Here is a 12,442-nt window from a genome sequence, read left to right on the forward strand (position 1 = left end):
TCCCTTAGGGAAAGAAAGTAAAAAAGGAAGCTCTCTACGGCTTAGTGGATGATACCCTTTTGATTTAGATGTTTAAAACGGATCATAAATAAATCGTAAAATAGATCATAGACCAGAGAGAGAGGAAGAAGAGTAATTGTTTGTCTCATAAGGTGTCTCTAGGGGAGACGAATTAGAGAAAATGTCTGGAAGAGCTCTGATTACCCACAGCCAGCCAGACTAACTATGTCCAGGGATAATGTCCAGCATGAAAGGTTTGGGGCACGGAAGAAGTAAAGTTCATGTTTATGAACATTACAAGAATTTCTAGCATTCACTGTGGCCAGAAAAGTATTTCCCTGTTGAAGTTGTGCATGCGATAGAAAACAAATTATCCTTTACTGACCATTGGTATTCACTTCCCCTTAAAACTCTAGCGAATAAGTGTACAGAGAAGAATGCCAAAATCCTGTGTTTTATGAAAGTGACAAAGACTGGGCATAGAAAGCAAATTTTGCATGTGGCCTTTTGGGTAGCGACACTAGAAATGAGACTCTACAAGTTCCACCCTTCTTGTCATGCAGATCCCAGTCAAGGAGGCGGACAGGGGAGGTGATGACAATGATCTGCCCCAACATGAGAGTGAAAGGCTTGTATATGAGGAAGCCGGGCAACAGATTTGAAGGTGGATGTTGTAGCCCTGTGGATAGGGACTATATTCCACTCTGCTATGGGCTGTGGTGAGGCTAACCTTCACAAAGCTTTATACAGTCAGTCTATATATCCTTTCAAGCACGTTCATCGTGAATTAAGTCTCTCTGGGGCTCTGAGTAGGTTCAGGGTCAGACAGGCACCCAAGTGATGAAGATAAATGCTGCTCCATCATAACCAACACCACCAGCTTTCAGTGTTTCTAGGAGATGGCAATGAAGAGCAGTGAGAGTTTCTTCTGCTCAAATAACATAATTTGAGATTGTTCCCATGTGAATGGAGGCACTGAGGAGTCAATCCTGACCTTACGGATTCAAAACCTGAGGAAGGCAAAATGATAGCACATTAATTCAAATACTAATGTATTTGAAAATGAAAGACAGTCTTTCTGCTACTGATGGGGTTACACTGACAGCATAGGGAGTTTGGGCTTTTCCTTGCACTCCAGACTATCCAAGCTAGTAATTCCTGTTAAAAATCATATTTTTTTGCCAAGGGCTCCCCGGAACATTAGCTTATGCATTATAAGACACAGAGAACACCCAATGGGCTCCAGCTTACCACTAAATGCATTTCAGGCAGAAAGCAGAGGTCTGCAAACTCTGGAGACCAGAAGAGTTTGCAAGTTTAAGAGCTGTTGGAAGGAAGCTGTTTGACATTAATCAGAAAACTGGTCTAAAAAGACAGTGTGGTGTAAAAACTTAGATTGTACAAAATGTACAGTTCAGATGAATCTACATACAGTTCATAGGCTAGTAATCAGAAGCAATCATTTGTTTCACAGAGCTGGCACCTCTCCTCTATGATATATAGACTGCATGAATATTTACACTCAGTGGCACTCAATTCATTTAAAAGACCATTTAATCCTGCATCTCTTGGCTACTTTTCTCCAATATAATCTTCTTTTCAATTAAAAATGTAGAACTGTGCATGAAGAACCAATAGAGACTGAAGCTAAAATTGTATTCTTTGCACCCAGTGTCGCATTGATATACTACCAGCGTATACTCCTGTAATAATACAGTGGCAGATTTCAGAAACCCTGCCTGAAGACTAAGACCTATAAGGTTCATTTGTGGCATTTATATCTTATTTTAAAAGAAAAGTTCTTTCATTTTGAAATGCCAAACACACTACCTAGTTCTTTCAAGAATGACTTTGCCTTGGTTGCTGTTCTCTATCATATCAATAAGGGGGGGAATGATACAGTGTGATGGCTTCAATATAGGACAAAATGCCATCAGAAAACCAAAAGGTCTGTACTTCAAATTTGAATGCTTCATTTCAAATGGAAAATAAAAACTCTGGAAGAAATCGTTAATTCATTGTATATATATGATAGCTAAATTGCTATATATCTACTCCTATGAGCAGTCGTTATGATGGAAATGTTCCTAGTGATTTCAATGAATTTCTGTTTAACTTGTAGGATGTCACATACTCGGAGAAAATGAATAGAATTTTTTTTCAAATATGTGATTAATAAGCATATGATCTTATTATTTTTCACAAAGACACTTTTAGACTACAAAATTATCCATTATGCTAAAAAAATAAACACATATACTCTTGTGTCAAGTTTCTGCAGTTCACAAGAGCATGCTGTAGCAGTAGTACTAACTGTAGTAGTACTAGCAGCAACAGCGGTATAACCTGTGTTGGCAACTTCAGATCTTCTTGAGGAATTCCATTTGTATGTCTGAGACCTCAGAACGATGTAGCCATAAAGTGTGATTTTCCTGTACTAGCTGTCACAGTAGCAACTGATGTTATTTCAGCACACACACACACACACACACACACACACACACACACACACACAATAAAATAAAATAAATCATTCATCTAATAACGAAGCAGATGTAAAATTTCAACATTGAGGTCTGATCATGCAATCTCCCTTGCAAAAACTGGGGACTCCAGTTGCAAAATAGCTCTAATAATGTGAATTTATAGCGCATTGAATTTAAAATACCAGCTCTGTATAAAGAGGTCATATCTTTTATTAGACAACTAGTGTAGTTGTAAAATATTCAGAAGTTTTAGGGCATAAATTCTTTTTTGACTTTAAAGCAGGGGCTGGAAATTTCAAAGCTAAGTGCAAACTGAGGATAATCATTTTGAATGTAATTCACAATGTCAATCAGTCTGACCACATGAAAGGAAAGGTTATTGGTAACTATAGAATAAAGGCAGAGGTGATAAGCTGATATTCCCTTAAAAAAAAAAAAGAGAGGCAGGTAGTTTATTACTTGTAAAACATTTAAGAATTAGTGAGCGAGGGAGGATTATAATGGTCCAGAAAAACATTATCTCTTTGAGATCCATGACTTCTAGTACCCAGTAGAGTTATGAACTATAGTTCCCTGGCTCACCTACTGAAGATGATTTGTAGCTCTCCCTTGAAGATAAGGACTGAAAAGTCAGAGCAGGGACTTTATAAAAAATACTCCCATACCGGTAATGGATGTTTCTATCCTTTACTTGTCATCTGTACGTGCCCAGTTTGTGGTGACACTCAGGTAATTGAAACATGATGCCACAACAACAACAAAGTTGTTGGAATACAGAAAAATGTCATTCCATGGGATAGGTCAGTACTGGCATTTCCCTGGAAAGAATAGTCAAGTTATGGTCATTTGAGCTATTCTGTGTCAGCAGAGTCAGTGCCAGAAGAGTTCTTCAGCAGAAGCTTGAAGAAACAGGCTCAGAAATGGTTTTTGCTTCTGGCCTCAGAAATGAGTGCAAACTCCCAACAAAAGTAAGGGATGAAAGCCTGGCCATTGATCTAAAACTATTGGGGTAAATTTTTCTGTGATTGAGGCCTGCTCCTGCACCCATGTGCCCAAGGGATCTATTTTGTTTACAGATTATAAGAATCCACCTTTTTACAGGTGTTTAGGGTGCATATCTCCTGTAAATTTTACCTCCTTGTTTTTCATTAAAGTGCAGTACATATGCTTCCTTTCTCCATGCTCTGGGACATCCCAGCCCCAGGCTGAGATGAGATTTGCCTACAACACAGTCTCAACCAGTACCAGCTTTCCTGGGACAAAAACTGGGATAGCCCCAGCCAAATGGGCTGAAAAGGGGCTCCAGTGAGGTCCCCAGCTGAGATGCCTGGAGCAAATGAGATTGCTAAGAGTATCCTAGACTGCACTGTTCTTGCAGTCCAGACACAGCTGACGTAGTCAGAGCCTCAGCGTCTATCAGAACCACATCTGCATTCTGGTCCACGGAGGCTTTCTTATACTCTTGCTTCCAATGCAATTAAGTAGACCTAGCAATGCTCACATTTGCTTTGAAAAAGAAATTGTTGCTCTATCTAGGTGATTTCTAGAGTACTTACATGGATCCACATGTTGCTTGGGAGGGGTTGAGTGGTGTTCATACAATTTTCATTTGGGCTTTCTTAAGTGATGCCATGTGTGAACATTTGAAAAAAGAATCAGTTTGCAGTTTCAGTCTGTCACTCAATTTGGTTTCTAGCTTTCATTGTACTTTCTTTCATCTTTTTAATCAGAAGCACTTGGTATGATTCTGTGGGCTTGCTTTTCCTCTCACTCAAATATTCTACTGCTTTTTCAGTTGATCTCAAAAACTGGAGCTTATTCAATATATAACTTATTAAAAAGAGCTGAAGATTTGAAAAACAAAATGGGAAATATCCTTTCATCTCCAATATTTCCCTGAGCTTTCTGCAAAGACTACTATATTTCTCCATTACGTAAATTTGCAAAAGTAACCACTGTCCTAGTTCCATGAAATTTATCATTTTTTAATTTTGTAATGCTGAAAGTAACTCAGAAGTGGAAGAGTGGAAGATATTTTCGGAATAGCTGAGATCAGCACAGTAATCCACTCTGATTTCCTTTGTCACACAGGCCACAGAAACTCAATCACTAGCCTCTCTATCAAGCTCAGAACGCTTAAGGAGAGATATCCAGCCTTGATTAAAGGCTGGAAGGGATAGAGAATCCAGTATATATCCAGTAAATTGTCCCAATGATTATTTGCCCTCAGTAATAAAAATGTTTCACATTTCTGCTGGTTTATTAATGGATTTTCATTTAATGCAACCATCAATATATTATGATATATATGCAGAAACTGTTGCATCTTTTCCTCTTATACCACATTGATGATTGCTGTTTTCATAACTACTGTTGGAACAATTAATGATATTCCCTCAAATTTCCTTTGTTGCCTCTGCATTGACCAATGTTATATTAAAGTACATTTAGAGGTAAAGGTTAAAACCCTTTCATAGTAATGCAGTTAGAGTGGATATTCTTTCACATTCATCAGACATGAAATTCATTGCACAAAATCCATTGCACACAGTGAATTTCAGCTGAAAAAACCCTCTGCTTTTGCTGTCTCTGAAGAAGTCTCAGGTTTATCAGCTGATACAGATATTTAATTAGAATTATCTTGTAGACTTAAGGCTAAAATGTGTCCACAGTCTGGAATAAAGGGAAAGATTTTGACTGTAACTGCAAGGTGGGAATAATTTCACTAAAATCAGTGACAATTTCATCAAAGTAAATTTACTCAAGAGTCTTACCTAACATCTGCTTTTAACACACTACAGGACAGCTTCCACTATGCTTGTTAGTGCTAAATAATCCTTTTCACAGGCAAATGCTGTAGAAAGTGGCCCTTTAAAGAATATTTCATTTTCGTGCTAGCGGTCAGAAGGGAATGAATAAATACCAGAGTGAAAATCTAGACATCCCAGCAAATCTCTGTTCTGTTCCACTTCTCCACAGAAAGTGCCCAGATACTTATTTGAAGTGCTCAGCTAGCAAATCAGCTTATACCAGCCTTTCTGTTTCAGCCATTGATTAAAGCTATAAGCCTTTGATAAACTCCATGGAATGGGATATTAGCTTCATTTGACTTTGTAATTTTCATTTTTATAGGTTGCTGCTGCTTAAAAAAGTAGCCCAGTTGTGTTTTTAGAACTAGAAATGAACAAGAACAATTAGTTTCTTTCTCACTTCAATTACTGGATCATAAATATTAATTTTAAAATTGGAAGGAAATAATACAATATATGTTGCTCCACATGTTAGGCAGCATGGAGCCAAGCCTTCTTTCTGGAGTCACAGCTGGCAGCTTGGAGCTGAAGGTATGGATTGCTGAGCAAAAAGTAACCACAGACAGTCAGTCCTACTGCTGCTTTAGAAATGTTAAGAAATAGGTAAAACATTTGCACAGAAAAATAAGCATGTAATAAATGCTTCAATAAATTCTTCAATTACAATTACTTCTGAGAACCGAATACATTTAAGTACAGTAGTAAAACAAGAATTTGAAATCTTTTCTATCCTAAATACGATACTTCATAGGATTTCTTTTTTTAAATTTTAAGGTCAGGCTGTCAAAAATGATCATTCAATTGACCTTCTGCATAAAACAGGTCATCTAACTCCACTAATAATTCCTACAGCAGACACAGCTTCACAAATACCTAGCATATATAGAACATATTTTTGCAAAGGAATTCAAACTTGTGCAAAAGATTCAGCTAATGAAGAGTTTACCACCTCTGTTAGCAAGTATTTGATTGGTTAATTAAGCATAAAGAGAAATATACTGCACTTCATATTTTTATAACTTTAATATTTGACTACTGGATTGAAATCAGATTCTCATGAAGGTATTTAAATATTTGCATTATAAAACACAATCTGCAATAATCACATGTGTGATCAGTAAGCTGAATCCTGCTAGATAACATTTGTGCAGTATCTCTGTGTTGAGACTGATATCTTAACTTGCTTTTCATGTGACTTGCTTTAACTTGTTTTTCTTTTGATGAGTCGCCTCTCCAGCTGTCTCTGTGTAGAGTATCTTCCAGGCTTTATCTCAGTATTGTAGTTCTCTGAGCAATTTTACAGTGATATTTTTATGTGTGGACACAAGACCTGGAAACAGTATTCTGCAGTGGTTTCAGTAATGACATTTCATGAGAAAATCTCATTTTCTTGTTTCTTCCTAATGTTTTTTTTTAACTTCCATTCCCACAGAATCTCATAGGAAGCACACGTCTAGGTTATCTACTGCTTTCAAAATCATTGCTTCTAGAATACAATATTGCAGTCTGAACTTGCCCATCATGGTTTTGATGCTTGCAACCTCTCCATAAGCATGATGCTCTATAAATAAATCTTTTCTGGTAATTTCTGGAACCTACATATTTTTTCATTATGAACTTTTGAGAGGATTAGAGATTGGTGTTTGATTTGGGGTGCTCAGTGTTGCCTAACATTTCTCTTTATTCAATAACTGCAACTAAATAGAACAAATCCACATCAAGGACTCTTTGTCCTTAAATGTCTTCTACTGACCCTTTGTCCAGGAAAAGCTCCTGTCTTAAGTGTCCACTTGAAAATATATTCAAGATTTCTCTATGTTTTTCTTTGACCTTTTGTTAAAGACCATCTCTGCTAGGCAACCAGTTTGTGACACTCCCTGGAGTGGATGTTTCAACAAAGGCCCCAAGATGTAATGTCAAAGGTAACAACCCTCATTCTGTTTCAGTAAGAACATTTTGAAATAACAATTAGAAAATTCTATCAGTAAAATGATCAAAACAAACAAGACTCCAGAATGCCATAAAACAGTTGTTGGAATATACATAGCGTTGATGGTATCCATAGCTCCTAAAGCACCTAAACTATTTTCGGAGGAGGAGGGAGAGAATAAGTGAGAGAAAGGCACTGATATATCTTTCATAAAATAAGAGTTTAAGTGCCCTGTGAAGTCAATGGAAAGAGTAGCTAGAATACCTCTGAAGACCAGAAGTAGTAGTAGTAGGTTACCTAAAATAATCATTTATGTCACCGAATCACAGAATGGTTGAGGCTGGAAGGGACCTCTGGAGATCATCTAGTCCAACCCCCCCTGCTCAAGCAGAATCTCCTAGAGCACGCTGCACAGGATTGTGTCCAGGCGGGTTTTGAATATCTCCAGAGAAGGAGACTCCACAACCTCTCTGGGCAACCTGTTCCACTGCTCTGTCACCCTCACAGTGAAGAAGTTTTTCCTCATGTTCAGATGGAAGTATCTGTGTTTACACCCGTTGCCTCTTGTCCTATCACTGGGCTTCACTGAAAAGAGTCTGGACGAATCCTCCTTACACCTTCCCTTCAGATATTTAAATGCATTGATAAGTTCCCCCCTAGGTCTTTTCTTTTCCAGGCTGAAGAGTCACAGCTCTCTCAGCCTTTCTTCATAAGAGAGATGCTCCAGTCCCTTAGTCATCTAAGTCATCACTGGACTCACTCCAGTAGCTCCATCTCTCTTATACTGGGGTGCCCAGAATTGTCCTTCACTGACTGTAGAGGGAATTAATAGGAGTCAGTAGGCATTACAATCCGCTACCTCCTATCCCTTTCCTGAGGCCTAGGTGCCTAAGGGGCAAAGGTAGGTCTTTTTAAAAGGTGGTAGCAGCTACAGCAATTTTCCCCTATTCTCTGTGCCCACACAGAGTTGGCAAAATGGTTGAACACTAATCCAGTAAGCATGGGTTAGGTTTTCATCAGTTTGAGAATGCTTGAATAAGTCCCAGGATCGAGTCCAAATCACCACAGAGAAGGCAGTAATATACCCTCTGCCTCCTCTGAGCTTCTGTTTAACCTAAGATCAGACCAAACTGGGAATCTCATTTGGAAAAGGGTAGGAAAAGTAGGTAAATTCAATCTGAAGTCCTATCAGTTGCTTTACAGCAGTTTGTTCTGTCAAAATAGCTACAACTATTTACTCATATAAGCATAAAAAGAAAGCCAGCTATAATATTGATTACTTGTCCTACTGGTTAGATTACCTGTCCTGCAGTGAAGGTGTGTCTCTTACCAAAATAATTCAGGCTATCTTCATCAATAAGTTTGAATTGTGAAGAAACGTCTTCTTGTCACACTTACGGAGGCTTATGGTCTTTGTTTCTACCCTTAGTAAGTGTGTACACAAGTGAAAATCCATCTGGATAGAGAAAAAATTTGATTAGCTAATGCATATACTTATAAATCAGAAACATTTTCTTAAGTGACAGAATTTGGCTGTTTTCAGATTCTTTCCTAACACACTATGCAAATGGTGGTAACTTAATAGGGTGATGAATCAAAAATAGGTTACTGACCAATACCTTAATTCTGTCGAGTGCAGATACTACTCAAGTATTTCAGAGTTCAACAATGTGAATAACCACGTACCCTAACTATTGTTACAGTCACAAACAGTTTCTGAAGAGAATAATATCAGGATGAAAAAACAGCAGAATTGGGATCAAACAGTAAGTTATTTTGCTCTTACACCAGAACTGGTATCTCAATGCCTCTAGATGTTATTGGCAAGACTCCTCTTTACTCTTGATGACTATCAGTCAAATAGGGTCAGAGGATAATTCGGGTAAGAAGGGACCTCAGGAGGTCTCTAGTCCAGCATACTGCTCAAAGCCAGGTCAGCTTTGAGGTCAGGCCAGGCTGCTTAGTCTTTGTCCTGTCATGGCTTGAAAACCTCCAAGGATAGAGTCTGCGCAGCCTCCATGGCTTCTCATCATAGTAAGAAAGTTTTTCTTTATATCCTGTCTGGACTTCTCTTGTTTTAACTTTAGCCTGTTGTCTCTCATCCTCCCACCGTGCACTGCTGTAAAGAGCCTGGCTCTGTCTTCTCAGAGATCTGCCCATAGGCACTGGCAGGTGGTTGTTAGGTCCCCCCTAAAGCTGTCTTCTCTCGAGGCTGAGCAAGCCCAGCTCCCTCAGCCTCTCCTCACAGGACATGCTCCAGCCCCCTGACCATCTTGGTGGCCTTCTACTGAACTCGCTGCAGTTATCAATGTCTGTCTTGTTCTGGGGGCCAAAGCTGGATGCAGTCTTTTGGATGTGGTCTAAAGAGTGGGGAGTGCTTGTCACTTCCCTCGATCTACTGCCTCTTCTGCTGTTCATACAGCCCAGGGTGCTGTTGGTGCCTTGCTGAGGACACACTGGTGGCTCATGCCCGGCTTGGTGCTCACCAGGACCCCAGGCCTTTACAGCAGAGCTGCTACTCAGTCTGTCAGTGCCCAACATGTACCGTTACAAGGGACTATTCCTTCCTGGGGGCAGAACTTTGCATTTGTCCCTGTTGAGCTTCATAGGGTTCCTGTTGGCCCCTTCCACCTGGAAACACTGCAAATAGACCTTCTTCCCAATATTTTGGACAGTCCATTTTCGGTCCTAGTCACAGCTCACTGAAGATTCCTGAACTACCCTTACATTCCAGTTTACTCTGGAAAATGACTCTTTTCACCAAGGGCAAACCTGTTACCTCTGTTATTTACCCAGTTCTGCCACCTGTTTTTTTAATAAACCTCAGTATAGCTATCTTGGGAAATGCAAGCAGCATATAGGTGCAGGTCAACAGCACTTCTGTCAAAGCAGAAAGTTACTTCCTGCATAAAAATGCTGTGATGTTGTTCTAAAGGCTACGCTACGGAGCGCAAGATTAGTCACTTTCCAAGATAACAGGTCTGATTCTGCATGGTGCTGCCCCAGCTTCACTTGTTCCCATGCACCTCCATTGTAACATCACTTAAAACTCAAGTCATACAGCGGTGAATCAGAACTGGAAAGTTTAAGAAAATAAGAGATGGAGGTGTGGTGGGAGGTTAATTTCCCTCCTACAATATTTCACAACACTGAAAGCAACAAAACTACCTTTTTTTAACTGAAGGAAATGTGATCTAGCTCTCAGCTCACCGCACAAAGAAGTGCTATATCATTCAACAGCTGCTTGAAAAAAAGTCCCAAATTTATAGCATGCAGTTGTTTCTTCTGACTTTTATTTTTAATGACAATTACTTTTTTTATTAGGCTATTAAAATACTGTAAAATGCACTGATGATTTCATGCAAAAAAGTAACATAGGAGAAGAAAAATAGGTCAGATAATATTCAATGAAGACACATATTTCAGAGCATCCAGAATTAAAAAATTGAGACCCACAGTTTTCTGAATGTCTGCACGATCTAGAAGAATTCATCTCAGCCTCCTGGCTGTAGTGACAGCAATGCTATTCAGGGAGCTGGGATACAGTTGTAGGCATTGCGGTTCTATAGAGTGACAAACAAGATCTCATTTCTTTCCTTTAAAATAAATTAGCTGGATTTTTTTTACTAATGCTCAAAAAACTGTGATTGAACAAGTGCTTGGTTTACTTGCTTTTGCTTCGTATTGCTTTTCTTTCCTAATCCTGTTCTTTATGATCAGTGCTTTATATATGACAATGTGACAGTAAATAGCTTACATTAAACTTAACAGTTGCTAGCAAACTGTCTACTTATGCTAATCTATAAGGAAAATGATGAACTACTGAAGAACTTCTCTTGGTTTCCACATATGTCAAATGAAGCTCATGATGGGAAGACTTTTATACGGAGCCTTTTAGTTCAGAAGAAATAGGTTTAGGTTTCAGCAGATCTTGCTCTGTATTATTTAGGGAATTATAACTTCTCTACATTTCCAGAACATTATGCTCAATAATACTCTAAAACAGTACTGATTTCTCTGCTTCATTGTCAAGTTATTCCATCTTAGTAACAAGAAGCGCAGTATGAAACTGGTGAAAAATGCTGCATAATAGTTCATTTTCTATATAATTGAGTTTCCCAAATCTGTCCTCAGATGCTAAAGCACAGCTCTATCTAATTTACAAGAGCAAGGGAGAGACTTATACACATATCTGAAACAAAAATCAGCACTTAATGTTTAATTCCATCACAAATCTGCTTAGTACATTAACATCATTATTCTGTTATTATATTATTACTGTTTGCTGGGCGAGTGTTCCCTGACGCAAATCTTCCCTAAAGGCTTTAGCTTCCCTGACATAAAAAGGAGTCCAGACTGAAGATGTAATTTTGATCTTTGTTTTATTTCTGTATTTTGCAAGAAGAAATGTGAGTGTAGCAGCAATACTAGCTGCAGGAGGGTGAACTGTCTGGGGTTTGCCATCTAACAATAAAGCTAACCTGTTCCTTTCCTTATATCATTATCAGTCAAATTCGTCATAGTTATGTTTAATGTTATCCAAGAATAGTTCCCCACACTGCTAGGTGCTTTATGAACAGAAGTAGAGGGTGATCAACTCTCTCACAGAGAGCTTACAGTTAAAACAGGATAAGAGAAGAGCCATCCACAAAGGAGAGTCAAGGAATGAGGAATATTATAATAGTTCGAATGTTTGGGACTCTTGGGAGGAGGGGGAAGAGAGCGGGAATGCAGATGGGTCTGGGGAGGGAATTAGATTAGTGAAAAGGAAGGAAGGGATGGTGAGGAGGACTTTTCGAGGCAGAATGAGTAAAAGCGGCAAAGAGACTGAAACTGAGGTAACAGAGGTGGGAACCAATTTCTCATGAGAGCAGAGCAGGGAGGAGCCCTCCAGCGCTCCCGAACATCCGAAATTCCTAACCTAACCTCAGATGGCTGGTCTCCGCGGTTCCCAATATTGCCTTTGCTGTGCAGGGGCCCATGCTTGGTTGCACTCACCTACCAGTGAAGCTTCCCTGAGGTCATTTTACAACACCACTGCAGTTCAGCACTGAGACTGTCATACCAACATAAAAATACATAATCCCATGGTATTTGGGTTCGCTATGTAAGAAAAACATCATTTTCTAGGGTTTTATTATTCCAGGCACATCCCCTAAGCCAAGTGTCACAAAATGCTGTCTTTATGGTATCCAGAATACCATAAGGATAAGGGT

This window comes from Apteryx mantelli, chromosome 5 (assembly GCF_036417845.1).
Source record: "Apteryx mantelli isolate bAptMan1 chromosome 5, bAptMan1.hap1, whole genome shotgun sequence".
NCBI lineage: Eukaryota > Metazoa > Chordata > Aves > Apterygiformes > Apterygidae > Apteryx > Apteryx mantelli.